Below are 15,461 nucleotides of genomic sequence, written 5' to 3' on the forward strand. Positions count from 1 at the left end.
TCTGCAGCACATCTTTAATCAGAAAGACTTAAACATGAGGCAACGGCGATGGGTAGAATTACTCAGTGATTATGAGTGTGAAATCCGTTACCACCCCGGCAAGGCCAATGTGGTAGCAGATGCCCTTAGCCGAAAGGATAGTATAGGCCACAAAGTGAGGAACCAGACGATGACCATCCATTCCAATCTACCCATACAAATCCGAGAAGCCCAGTTAACAGCCCTCAAACCCGAGAACGTGTCAGATGAAACCTTGAGAGGGATGGAAAAGAAACTTCAGATCAGAGGTGACGGAGTTCACTGTTTCATGAATCGAATCTGGATTCCCAAATCCGGTGGATTCAGGGAAATAGTCATGGAGGAAGCACACAGAACCAAATACTCTGTTCACCCGGGTTCGGACAAGATGTACCTGGATCTCAAGAAACAATACTGGTGGCCGAACATGAAAGCTGAGATAGCTACATTTGTGGGCAAGTGTCTGACTTGCGCCAAAGTCAAAGTCGAACATCAGAAACCTTCAGGTCTGCTCCAACAACCCGAGATTCCCGAGTGGAAATGGGAGATGATTACCATGGACTTCATCACCAAACTACCCAAGTGTTCTAGTGGGTACAATACCATTTGGGTAATTGTCGATCGTTTGACAAAATCCGCTCACTTCATCCCGATCAAAGAATCATACAAGATGGAGAGACTCGCGCGAATCTACATCCAGGAGGTAGTACGTCTACACGGTGTACCTGTATCCATTATCTCTGATCGAGATAGTAGGTTTACCTCCAGATTCTGGCAATCCCTTCAGAAAGCCCTTGGAACCAAACTAGATATGAGCACGGCGTATCATCCTCAGACCGATGGACAGAGTGAGAGAACAATCCAAACCCTGGAGGACATGCTTCGGGCATGTGTCATTGACTTTGGAAAGTCGTGGGATGCACATCTATCCTTGATCGAGTTCTCATACAACAACAGTTACAACACCAGTATTAGGGTTGCTCCGTTCGAAGCCCTATACGGTCGTAAGTGCAGATCCCCTCTGTGCTAGGCCGAGGTGGGGGATACACAGCTAGCCAGGAGTCGAGTCCCCGATAGTGCTCTCACTGGTCCTGAAATCATCCGCGAAACCACCGAAAAGATCATTCAAATCCATAACCGACTGAAAGCCTCACGTGATCGTCAAAAGAGTTACGCTGATAATCATCGGAAACCACTAGAATTCCAGGTTGGAGACCGTGTTATGTTAAAAGTCTCGCCCTGGAAAGGCACTGTACGCTTTGGTAAGCGTGGGAAACTTAATCCAAGGTACATTGGACCCTTTGAGATCCTCTCCAGGATCGGTCCAGTTGCCTATAAACTCCATTTACCTCACGAACTCAGTAACATTCATCCTGTCTTCCATGTTTCAAATCTCAAAAAGTGCCTATCCGATGAAACCCTAACAATTCCCTTAGACGAGATCGAGATCAATGAAAACCTCAACTTTGTGTAGGAACCGATCGAAATCATGGATCGAGAAGTCAAACGTACAAAACAAAGTCGCATCCCGTTAGTGAAGGTTCGCTGGAATGCCAAGCGGGAACCGGAATTCACTTGGGAACGGGAAGATTCAATGAAATAGAAGTATCCACAACTCTTTTGTTATCCATGATTTGTATCTTGTCTTATGTTCTAAACTTGAATTTTGGGACAAAATTCCCTTTAACGGGGGGATAATGTAACAACCCGAAATTTCCGTATCATTTTATTGTAACTCTTTCGTAGTACAATTCACGCAACCAATCGTCGTTTCCAATTTCGATTTCCGATCTTCCGTTTAATTAAGTCATTATCTGGTACACATTTAAAATGACTTAATGGGTGTCTTAATACATTTAGAAATCATTTTAACACCCAACTTTAGTGATCAGAATATTTCTAGAAATTACCGTATCGGGTTACGGTAACTCAATCGGGTACGACCAAAAACCTCGTCTAACGTCGGTATCGGGTAGAATTCCACCGTGTCCAAAACTTAAACACTATATAAACGTGTTTAAGACTCCATTTGAAGCCTTTGGTCAATTAACCATTAAACACTACCAACCTCTCTCCTAATCCAAGTTTAAGGGATCAAAACTCAAATTTAAGGCTTCAAATCTCTAAGGTACCTTCCTAGCCTTAATCTATAACATGTTTGGCTTCCAAATTCGACATTTAATCATAAAATAGGACAACATATGTGAGTTTACGGCCCAGGAACATGCCTAGGCCGTAAACACCAATTTGAAGGGTTTTAAGCCCTTAAACTCCTTCCTAAACTCATTTGGAGTTTAGATATGGCCAAGGGACTTCAAGATATGGACTCTAAACAATTAAAACATGAATTTTATGAGGTTTGAAGGAGTTTACGGCCAAGGATCATTCTTGGGCCGTAAACTCATATTCAAAGGGTTTTTGAGCCAATTAACCCTTCCAAATCATAGTTGGGACTTAGATATGACCTTTGGGCTTGCTAATCTAGACTTGGAACACTTTAAACTTGATTTTTCAGTAATAAAAGTGAGTTTATGGCCAAGACATATTCTTGGGCCGTAAACTCCTCTTAAATGATGATTTAGTGCCCTTAAACATGTCAAAATGCTTTCAAACTCAACCAATGGCTTTGTGGTAAATCCTAGATTCATCTAAAAATGGTTTGGAGACCTTAAACACAACATATACCCTACATAAGTGAGTTTACGGCCAAAGAACTCCTCCTAGGCCGTAAACTCCTATAAGTTTGTAAAATGGTAATCTAAATTCATAACAATGCTTAGAAAATTAGTTTGAATCACATGTGATTGCCCTAAATAGTTCAAATTAACCATTCTTAGCCAAGGGTGAGTTTACGGCCGTAAACTCAATGAGTGTGGCCGTAAACTCATGTTTTAAAATGGTATAAATTCATTCCAAGTGTTCCAAGGCATTTTAGATAATCCATTCTAGCAATCCCTATGTCCATTTGAGCCCTTAAACCATCAAAACAACACCCACATGAGTTTACAGCCGTAAACTCATGTATGTGTGTGTTCCATAGTTGTAAACTCTTTAAAATGTTTACTCTTGGGGAGTAAACTCAAGTCCCAAGTCCCTAGTGCCATTACACGTCCGAAGATGTCACCCGGGTCACTCCAAACGTTCATTTTGAGGTGTTTAACCTCATTAGAGTGTAATGTTCCATATGATTAGTGAATGTATCCCTAATTGTATATATATGGACATTATTTCATTTTACATAGGGACATAGCGAGTAATCAAACCCCGAACCAACGTCTAGCATTCAAAACCGACACGTTTCCGAGTCCGGTGAGTTCATATCCCTACCCTTTTTCACTGTTTTCACTGTTTTCAGGGGGGAACACAAGCAAAGTACAAGGGAATTCTTGTACTCAAAACATGTTTTCAAATGTGTGTTTCACATTCTTATGATTTTATTACCGATTTCCATAACTGATAACAAATTGAACATGCAGATTACATAACATATATTTGTGAAATAGGTCTTTAAACTGTTATGTTTTACATGTATTTCACAAATGGTTTTCCACATTTATCAGTTAAAAGCATGACATTAAACATTTGAACATAATACTTGTACACTGTTTTGTCCTCGGTAACACTCCACACACATACACGAGTGGAGGAATATCATATTATTACTAGTAAATTTGTTAATCCTGTATGATTGGAGACACGTCCTCGGAGAACACTCCACCGAGATACGCGAGTGGAGGACTACACCCATAACCAGAATCTCTGGTATTTAGAGAGCGTGACTTGAGTGTATAGATCTATACGGGGCTGACTACCCCACACCTGGCTGCTAGCTACAGCCGAACCGAAATGGTTCAAGGGTGACGAAAGTCATAAGTATGTGGACGACTTATTGCCACATGTGGACTACTTATTGCCACAGGTTTCAGTCTATTGTATGGTTATGGAACTCGCAATTAGGATAACAGAGATTTACTTACAGTAATAATGAATTACTTTATACATCGTTTACATCTTTTACATTTTTCACTTACTGTAACTAACATTCAGGAAAGTATGGGACTTTCCTGGGGAAAACATGGAACCTAATCACGATTACATCTTTTACATCTTTAACATCGTTTACATTAGAAACCTATATGCAGGAAAGCATGGGGCTTTCCTGGGTAACACATACATAACTAGAAAGAGTAACAAACTGGATAACATTACATCTCTTACAATTTGTAACATACAATAAGGAAAGTATGAGACTTTCCTAGTAACACATGATAAGTAAACAGAACAGTTTAACCAGTCAGATAACCAACTATACATTTTCACATGAATAAACATGTTTTTAGTGTACAAACTTACTATACTTTACAATTGGGAAACAATAACCAACTAATAAGAAAATATGGGATTTTCTTGGTGCATATAACATTTCAGAAACAGAAAGGAAACTCGAAACATTTTCACAAACAAAAACTGCTGATGAACTCACCAGCTTTATGCTTATTTTCAAACCGCTTGTGTTCTCAGGTCAGCGTTAGAACAGGTACCCAAAGATTCCTTTTTGATCAGAAGACGGAGTACATGAAGACCCGTTTCATTTTGCCTATATATACTATGTATCAAAATTGTACAAACATTACTTTTGAAACAACTGTAAAACTTTTATTATGTAATGTAATGGTTGTTTTACTTTACTTACTATGTGCATTGGATTTGATACTCAACGTGGAGTCAACTCCGGAAATGTTTCCGCCTCCGGTTTTCGGGGTGTGACACTATTTATATCGGAAAACATCGGATTTTCCGTGGGAACAACATTATTCACTCCTACATACAACAAATATAATACAAGGATCAATTTGAATAACAATCACTTTTACATGTCTTGAAATCACATACATATGCACTTATGGGATCATCACATCTTTTTCGCAAACAGCTTTTGTACAGAAAATATCGGATTTTCTGAGTTTTTTAACCAATACAAACTAGTTTTATATCAAACATGCTTATGAACTCACAAACATTATATATGTTGATGTTTTCAAAATAACTTGTATTCTCAGGAAATTGTTAGACCGAAGAACCTCCAGGTGTGTTTCAGGGAATTTCGTTTGTGAATTTTTAATCATCAGAAAGTTTATGTTTTGAAATATTCCATGTAAACAATGTACTTGTTGTGAACAGAGTCAGTTGTAATGTATTAATGCATGGTGATGTTTATGTTATGCTTCATTTATATTCATTGTGATGATATTTCAATTTAGGTCACACGAACCCCCGGACGTCTCCGCCGTCTAGTTCGGGGGTGTGACACATATCGTTACAAATAAACTAGTATAAACTTTTTGTATATGTATTGTTAGATGACATTTTATGCATCTTTTAAGGTAGTTTTTATTATCCTTAGCATCATTTTTTTTACAATTGCATGTCATTTGTTTCAATAATGTTCAGCTTAGGTCTTTTATCAAAAGAAAACATGTGAGGTATGGAAAAACAGTTCGACCTCAATGAAGACGGAATACAATATTTTATGAAGAAAATTTAGACCCCAAAGTTTGGTGAAGTCAGGAGTACACTCTTAAACGAAGCTTGTAAATCGAGATATTCAGTACATCCTGGATCAGATAAGATGTATCTCGATCTCAATAAGCTTTATTGGTGGCCCAACATGAAGGCAAAGATTTCCATCCATGTCAATAAATGCTTGACTTTCTCCAATATCAAAGCAGAGTACCAAAAGCCATAAGGACTAGTACTAAAACCATCAAGCCTGTAATAGAAATCGGAACAAATAGTCATGGACTTCATAACAAAGGATCCATAAAAATCAAGCAATTATGACACCATTTGGATAGTGGTTGGCCGTTTGACCAAGTCAGCCCATTGCTTAGCCATCTAAGAAACTGACAAGATGGAAAAACTCACCAATACCTATCTCAAGGAGAAAGTCAGACTACATGGTTTACCGATATATATTATCTCAGACCAAGATAGCAGATTCACTTCCAGATTTTGGGAAATCACCGTAAAGGTTCAAAGGTACCAAAATCAAAATGAGTAATGCATATCATCCACAGACGGATGGCCAGAGTGAAAGAATAATACAAACTCTGGAAACATGCTTCATGCTTGTGTGATAGACTTTTGTAATGCATGGGATACTCACTTGCTACCAGTTGAGTTTTCATATAATAATAATTATTCACACTAGTATAAAGGTTGTTCCATTCGAGGCCTTGTACGGGCGCAAATTCCATTCTTTAATATGTTGGGCAGAAGTTGGAGATACCCGATTAGCTATAAGGCACGCTAGAGATATTCTACACACTGGCCCTGAGATCATTCATGAAAAATGGAGAAGTGTGTCTCTAATGAGAATCTTGTCTTTCCTCGTGATGTGATCCATGTCAAAACTAAACCTCACATCGTGAAGGAACCAATGGAGATCATGGATCGGGAACTCAAACGCCTCAAACAAAGTCGCATACCTATAGTAAAATTCAGATGGAACTCTCATAGAGGACCAGAGTTTACTTGCGAACGTGAGGACCAGATGAAACAAAAGTATCCATAATTTTTCATTGATGTTCCCCCAACTACTGGAACAGAATAAGAGTAGAATAAAGTATCCTAAAACATGCTTCATGCTTGTGTGATAGACTTTTGTAATGCATGGGATACTCACTTGCTACCAGTTGAGTTTTCATACAATAATAATTATCACACTAGTATAAAGGTTGTTCCATTCGAGGCCTTGTATGGGCGCAAATTCCATTCTTTAATATGTTGGGCAGAAGTTGGAGATACTCGATTAGCTATAAGGCACGCTAGAGATATTCTACACACTGGCCCTGAGATCATTCATGAAAAATGGAGAAGTGTGTCTCTAATGAGAATCTTGTCTTTCCTCTTGATGTGATCCATGTCAAAACTAAACCTCACATCGTGAAGGAACCAATGGAGATCATGGATCGGGAACTCAAACGCCTCAAACAAAGTCGCATACCTATAGTAAAATTCAGATGGAACTCTCATACAGGACCAGAGTTTACTTGTGAATGTGAGGACCAGATGAAACAAAAGTATCCATAATTTTTCATTGATGTTCCCCCAACTACTGGAACAAAATAAGAGTAGAATAAAGTATCCTAGAACTTAATAATTTTGGGATAAATTTCCCTTAATGAGGAGGTAATGTGACATCCCGAAATTTAGGTCAAAGTCTATGAACGACCAAGTTCACAGTAAATCTCTTGGTAATTTGACTCAATGAGTTTTAGTGCATCTTATGTGAAATAAATGAATTCATTTCAAGTATTATAAGGTACTAGATGGTATCTTACTTCCAAATATGTAATTTGGCAAACAAATCAAACAACTCAAATTGCAACCTTAGGAATGTGTCTAAAAAACTGAAATTTCGTATTAAGTAGTTGTGAGTAATAAAAAGATTCTAGTCTTGTAGTACATGTTTTCCTGTTTTTCAAAATATAAAGAACATCCAAAACAGAGTTTGTATGCAAAATATACGACCGTTTTAATAATCCAAATCAGTATAATACTAATTTCTTAAAACTGCTAAAATTGTTTCTATCCGTTGAGGAACTTGCACGCCTCAGATGGAAATTCCAAGAAAGCTTTTGGACTCAGGTCATAGTTTAATATTTAATTTCATACTTGAAATATTTTTAATAAGAATATTTATAGAAGTCGAAAAAATTAGATGTTTTGAATAAGTAAATCGCGAAACCTTAAACTATTGATATTTATATGATTTCAATTATTGGCAATTTTTTCTAGAAATAATATATTATTATCCAATCCAATTATTGTGAATCTTAATGAAGAGATAACTCAAATTTTCTAAAATCATGTACATCTATTTACATATATGTGTGGGGATTGTATTTTTCAAAAATCTATAATGTATTTGCTATAATTTTTATAAACCCATATTGATATGACAAATAGTCAATCATGTAATCACAATGCATATATGTTATATAATAAAAATTATATAACAGCATTAAATATATAAATATTTATAAATATCATGTAATATTTCCAAATCCTAATTAACGGTATATACAACAAATTGGACACTGATTATGTAAAAATCTCGAAACCTTTATATATCTCACAAACATCCTCCTTAATAAATGAAGGTTTCTTTTGCCACATGCCATCTTCTCCTTCATTTGGACACATGTCATTTTCTAAATTTTTTAAATTTTCTATTTTCCACTTGTCATTTTATTGTAATTTTCATTTTATTAAATTAAAATTCCATATTTAATATGTAAGGTAATATGTATGTAAGCTATTTATTAGAAATGATTTATATATGTAATGTATTCAATGATGTATTAAAGTCTCATTAATTTTAATAATTTAAATTTTTTCTCATTTTTCTTATAAATTCAAACTTCTCAAATTATTAAAATTTTATATTTAATTTTTTTTTAAAATAAACTCATGTATTCCTAGTACATAATAAACTCTTAATATGAGCATTATGTACGTGTTATTGTCATAAAACATCTCAAACAAATACACACAATATTATTAAATTTATAAGTGTATATAAAATATCCAAATTCAACCAAATCAATCTTACAAATAAATACATAAAATATACACATAATAAGCCTTTGCTTCAATTTTCACCCAAAGAAAAAAAGAACACATAATACATAAAAATCAATCAAAAATCAAATCAATTATGAGATAAAAACTAACAGCTAAGTTAGAGATTGCTTCCGCCTTGTGCTTCTTCTGTTTGTCCTTCGATTTCAACCATTCCATTTACTGATCATTCACTCAAAATGGATCTCAATGGTGCAACCAAATTATAGAGAAATCTGAGAAAATTTTACCCTAAGACTATCTTCAATCGATCACGGCTTCACCTCACTTCTCTTCTTTCTTCTTCTTCTTCTTCTTCTTCTTCTTCTTCTTCGTCTTCTTCTTCTTACTTTCCAGCCTAGAACACACCACTGAAGTGGGTGTTTTTGTGTCCAGTGCAAACACAAGAGCAACATCACCATCATTCATTCTTCATTCCATTCCATGTCAAAAATCAAACCCAAACATACACCAAAACTCCATTGATTTCTATCAAAGAGAGATAGAAAGAGAGAAGAGAGAGAGAGAGAGAGAGAGAGAGAGAGAGAGAAAAGAAGAACCGTAAGCAACAGGACCCTCCATCTTCAACTCAATTTTGCACCACACAGCCGGACAGAAGCACAACCGATCGACAATCTCGGACTCCCTTGCGGACCTCCAGGAGTCCCATCGCACCTCGCTACCACAACCGAAACAAGCGGCCGAGAGACTGCTTGAGGAGCCCGTCGCTTCACCCACCGAGACCACAATCAACCTCGCGTCATCTTCTCTCATTCATTCGGCCTCATCGAGCCCGAAGACGCCACCCACTTCGCGAATCGACTGATGATACATCGCCATTCACCACTGCCGGCATAACTCCCAAGACTTGAATGGTTAAATCAGTGTCCGGGAATTGGGTAAGATTGCTCACAAAGTCGTGGGTCAAAATATGATACGACCTAGCAAGGCGAGTAACCAAATGTCCCCCCTGTAATAGGACTCCCGGGCCAAGAATTAGCCGCTTTCTTCCCCATGAATCTCACCAACATAAATGGTAAATCACAGCAAACCCCAGGGGTAATAAGAGTCCACGGATAAAACAAATTCTGAATAGGGACTTTATCGCCATGATGCTTGTGATTTATAGAAAAAGTGATAAGGCAATGTATAAATCGGAAAACAGGATTCCGAATTTGTGACTCACTCGAGTCACGAGTATTATACTCATGGTTGGAAATACTCCACCAGAACTGGACATCCATAATACCGGGATTAAAATCCCGAACACATCCAAGTAGGAATGGTATGAAAAACGGGGATTTAATCTCCACTTCGGTATAAAGCCCCATCCGCCAAGCGAATTCCTGAAGACTACATTCCCTATAAAAACCACCAAAGCGAAACACAAGTGCCCGGTTGTAAGTAAAGTCAATGGTGCGTTCCTCGAAGCATACGGTAGAGAAAAACTCCATCGATAACTCACGGTACACGGGATCTTGAATTGCAAACAAATTCCTCCACCCGTGACAAGTGAAAGAAAATTGATCCCCTTCGTTTGTTTTTGTCCAATAGCATTCCAATTCAGCAACCATTCCCACACCACCGAGCCATCCCCAATCGATAATTGGAGCTATCGCAAATTCCTTGTTGTACAACCATCCCAACCGATTTTCATATGTAGTCAACAATGGTCGGGGGATGTTTTGTGGAAACTGATATAAAAGATGTATACTCGCCACATCAATCGAATTTTCCTCCTGCGGAACAACCCTTCGAGGTCCCATTTCTGCATACAAAATTAAACCAAAGCACCAAACACCCAAAACATTAAAAAAAAACAGGCTTCCAGAAATCACGACGTGGCCAAGCTTACCACATCGTGGACCGCAGTCGAGACCTGGGTATGGATCGGTTACTTTATATGCGATTTTAACCAAAAATAATGCTTAGGGTTTGTTCCTATGTATATTTAAAGGACATGCAACCTAGAATCAACAACTAATTTCAACCAATTTTCGTGAATCTCATTATTCACATAAACCCTAGCAATGAAAATGTAAAATTGTAGGAAATAACTACAATTAATGAGTGGAATACATACCAAATGGAGTTAGACAACAAGAAATTCGAAGGATTTAGAATATAAATTAAGAAATCGGCTGTGGGGACCTTCTTGTTTCCATTCGTGAGGCAGCATGTAAATGGGGAATTGGGAGTGTTGGTCAAAGGGTTTTACGAAATGCCCCCCCCCCTCGTGACTTTTTTAAAGGCCACGTTGCGGTTACCTTGGCCACGTCGTGGACTTTGAAATTGTTATTTGATCCCGTAAGTACACTCTAACCACGACGTGGCTCTATCAGACCACGACGTGGCATATGCTTGATTGCAAAAATTGTTTCAACCCACAGCTAATTCTTTACTAAGTATCGGTTATTAGACGATGAGTTGATATATTTCCTAATTAAAAACTCAAAAATTAAAAGAAAAGAAAATGCAAACCAAGCTCGGGTTGCCTCCCGAGAAGCACTTCTTTTTCTTGGAGTCTTGAGATGGACTCCGTGCCTCCTACGTTGAGTCCTCGGAAGAATCCACCACTAGGATCTTTTGTTCCTTGAATCGCCTCTTGTAAACTTGAACTCGCCTTTTGTATGCCTTCTTTGAATTCTCTTTTTTAACTTTGACCTCTTCTTCAAGCTTGCGTTTGGCCCTTTAGTTTCTTCCTTGCACTCTATAGTATCCTCCTCCTCTTTCACCACCAGCTCTGTCACTTTTGAAATGATCTTCTCTTCATCACTTGTCATCTCCTCATCCTCTTTGCTCACCCAAGAAGGTGGACTCTTGTAGGCCATGACTTCAACCAAAAATGGAACAGATGCTCTAGGTTTTGTTCTTTTAATTTGATGAACTGCCTTGATCTCTTCTTCCATAAGCTTTTCCAGTTCTTCTAGTTCATTATCTTCATTGATTGTATACACCTCTTCTTGAACATGTTCTTTTGGGAAGACATCTTCTATCCCAAAAACTTTTTTTTCATCTCCAACTCTCAAGGTGAGCTTAGACTCGCGAATATCAACCAAAGCTCTAGCAGTGTTAAGCAATGGACGACCAAGGATAATTGGAACATTGGGATCTTCCTTCATATCCAAAACTACAAAATGTATTGGAAAAAATTATTTTCCAATTTTCACCAAAATATCCTCCACTATGCCCCGGGGTTGTGTCAGTGAACGGTTCGCCATGTGAATCGTCATTTTTGTATCCTTCATCTTCTGAATTTCCAATTTTTTATAAAATGAAAAAGGCATCAAATTAATGCTAGCCTCAGAATCAGCTAAAGCATTAACCTTCAATTTATTACCAAACTCACTCGGAAGAGTGAGGCGTCCAGGATCCCCCATCTTCTCTGGTGTCTCTCCCAACACAGCTTTTGAGCTTTGTTCACTTAGAACCACCTTAGATTGCTGCTTTAATTGATTGCGAGTGTCTATCAAATCTTGCAGTAATTTCTGATGCTCGGGAATTTTGGATATGGACTCGACAAACCGAGTATTAATCGGGATCACCTTCACATGCTTGACAAACTCTATATGCTCCTTCTCCAGTAAACTAAGTGCATCTCGGGATGGAAATGGCAAAGGTGGCTGATAAACCGGAACGGGTTCAAGGACTTTTTGTTCAGACAAGAGCCACGTTATGGCCAGCGAAGTGCCACGTCGTGGCGAAGCTGTTTCAGCAACATCTTCATTTTCAAACTTTGACTTCTTTGGTTTTGGATCGGGCTGCTGTGGTTCTTCTTCCAATGCCTCCAGGAACTCAGAGATTGCTTCTTCTTCAATATTGATGGCCATTACATGAGATTGGGTCTTCACTTCGGGATTCTTCGGGGATAACTTCTCATGAACTAGAGTGGCTAGTTGACCAACTTGAACTTCAAGGTTATGGATGGAGGCTTGCTGATTCTTTATTAAATTTTGCGATTCACTAATAGCAAAATCAGTGGCATCAAGTCTCTTTTCTGAAGCTTCCATAAACTTTAACAACATGGTCTCTAGATCGGGTTTCTTCTCGGATGGTGGCTACTCCTTTTGATAGAAGCCTCGACCTGTTTGCCTATACTTCTCTTCTTTTTGCTTCTTATACTCTTCATATGGCAGCCACTCCTTCTTCGTTTCCTCCAGTCCTCATCAAACTTATCCCCACTCGAGTAGCACACTTGAGCTTTACTGTTCCTAAACTCATCTAAATTGCAGTCCTTGGTCAAGTGTGGACCACTACATCTCTCGCATCACACTCTTATGGCATGTATTGACTGGTCCATTTGAGTTATCCTTCGATCCAAATTATTCAGCATAGCCATCACAGTTGCTATTTCTTCAGTTTGGTCCCCTCCATCGCCTTTGATTTCATCTTGCCTAGGGTTGTGTTATTCGCGAGAGTGCTTCGCGAATTCTTCAATCAACTCCTTAACCTCCCTTGGATTTTTCTTTGTCAACGGTCCTTGAGAGTTAAGGAGTTGTCACTTCATAACGTTGACCCCATCATAGAAGATTGAGATCTCTTGTTGCACATTTAGATCATGCTGAGGGCAATTTCTAAGCAAGCCCTTGTACCGCCCCCATGCTTCGTATAATGACTCCCCCGTCTGTTGCTCAAAGTCGGCTATTGCCTTCTTGAGTTTGGCTATCTTGGATGGCGGGCAAAACTGGTCCAGGAATTGCTCACGCATTTCAGCCCAAGTGGTAATTGTACCCGGTGGAAGTGATTTTAACCATTCCTTAGCAGCTCCTTTGAAAGTGACGGGAAGCACCCTAAGCAAGACTGTGTTTCTGTTGACATTTGGGACATTGAAGTAATCCGCAATGTCATTGACTTCATCTAGATTCTTAAAAGCATCCGCATGATCTTTCCCAAAAAATGGGATATCTTTCAGTGCGGTTAATATGTGCCCCTTCAACTCGAATGTGGCAGTGGCAGGTATTGCAGGTTGGACTAAACCGGGACCCACATCTTCTCGAATCTGCTTCTTGTAAGCTCCCATGGACATCTCTTCAATTGGTACCATCTCGTTCCTTGGCTCGTTCTCTGGTTCGCTCGTATGTTCTTCAGATTTCGGCTCGGTATTGTATTCGGATTCGGTTTGGATGGATATTTGATCCAAGTGCTCAAGATTGCTCTTGTGCCTTGAGGATGAGCTTGAGTCTCTTGTCTTCTTTCCCGGCTTCCTTGAAAAAGATGACTTTAATTCTTGCAGTAGCGTCTTTTTCTTGTGAATTGCAGACTCGGGATCTTCAAGTGGTGGCACCAAGGGTGTGTTTGAGCTTTTGGTCATGAACTACTGCAACTTAAACACAATAAAAAAAACGTAAAACTGAAATAGACAAAAAAAAATACTAAAAACTAAAAACTAAATTCTCAGAAACCACGTTGTGGCGCGTATCTGGCGACGTCGTGGACTCTGTGACTATTTTTTTTACCTTGCTGAAAAACCAACTTTGTGCCGGTTTTACCCAAAAAAAAGGATCGATTAACTTAATGCAAATAAATAAGATAATAAACTAAGTCGTTCCCTGGCAACGGCACCAAAAATTTGATGTGCACAAAAGTACCCACTAATTTTAATATTTATAACCTAACAACTTAAACTAACTATGCACTTATAGGCAATGTACCTAATCGGATTACAGTATAGCTTGGGTAAGTCGGGTGTCGATCACAGGGAACGGTGTTACTAATTAATCTACTAACTATTAAATTAACCTAATTATTAACAAGTTTGAAAGGGTTTTATCTGATTTTACAAGATCACACGAACTTAACTCACATTCAATAAGTAAAAATACACTCTTGTCTAGTTTGAATCAACATCTTCCTTATGGCTAGCTAACGATTATGGATTATTGAGTTGGTTTTAATTATATTAGTAATTTAGTTTTAACTTTACCAATAATCAACTAATTCATGTTAAACTATGTATGTTCACACACAACCAAACACATAACTAATTGTGAATGTAAATTTGCTATATAAGATTTGTTATATAAACGCAATTATAGTCACAATACACATTCTCTAGCACAGCTAAGCTTATTTACTCTAATTACTAACTAAGATTGGTCAATCCTAGCTCTAACAATTCAATGTTTACTAAATCATTAGGTAAACAAGTTCATGCAGTTAATGGTCACTAAGCTACACAGAACATGCAATCAAGCAATTAGAGAAACAAACATAAGCATGTTAGGTAACACAAATCAAACACAAGCAATTTTACCAAATAAATAAATCCATAAAAATTAAGCTATTCATAAGTTGGAAGCTTCATCTAGCTAAACAAGAGTAGCTAGATTCAGCTGCTCATCATGGCAACTAACAAACTAACACAAATCAAAGTGATACAAAACATGTTCTTAATTAAGTAAAATATGGACCTTTTACTCTTTTTGGTGTTGAAAGCCTCTTCCCATAACCTTTCTTTTGCTCCAAATCGCTTTCTGGAGCTCCTTTCTTTAGCCAAAAAAGTTCTTCTTCGTAATGATCAAGAATGCTTAAATAGCCTCCAAAATCTCGCACCACGTCGTGGCTATCCAGGCCACATCGTGGGCTCCAAGTTATCTTACCGGGCAAGGATTCCTCCATAACGCGATCTTTATCTTCTAGAATTCCCATGCCACGTCGTGGCTGGATCTGCCACATCATCGGTTTAGTAATTTCCGTGGATTTATTCATCTCTTGTGTTCCAAGTCTCCCATGTTCTACATATTGTCACTTTTGGTCCCTCTCGTCGAAAATATTTTTAATTGACTGAAAATAACAATTTAAAGTCATAAGTACCATTA

The 15,461-nt window shown here is 38.1% G+C and overlaps 1 non-coding gene across 1 annotated transcript; it reads left to right on the forward strand.

Moving 5' to 3' along the window:
* The first annotated feature begins 13,196 nt into the window (after positions 1-13,196).
* Positions 13,197-13,303, forward strand: LOC145007700 (small nucleolar RNA R71). The gene has a single exon (XR_013663072.1). It is a non-coding gene; the product is annotated as a small nucleolar RNA R71 (small nucleolar RNA).
* The last annotated feature ends 2,158 nt before the right edge of the window (positions 13,304-15,461 follow it).

Source organism: Lactuca saligna, chromosome 7, assembly GCF_052625555.1.
Source record: "Lactuca saligna cultivar CGN05327 chromosome 7, ASM5262555v1, whole genome shotgun sequence".
NCBI classification, from domain to species: domain Eukaryota; kingdom Viridiplantae; phylum Streptophyta; class Magnoliopsida; order Asterales; family Asteraceae; genus Lactuca; species Lactuca saligna.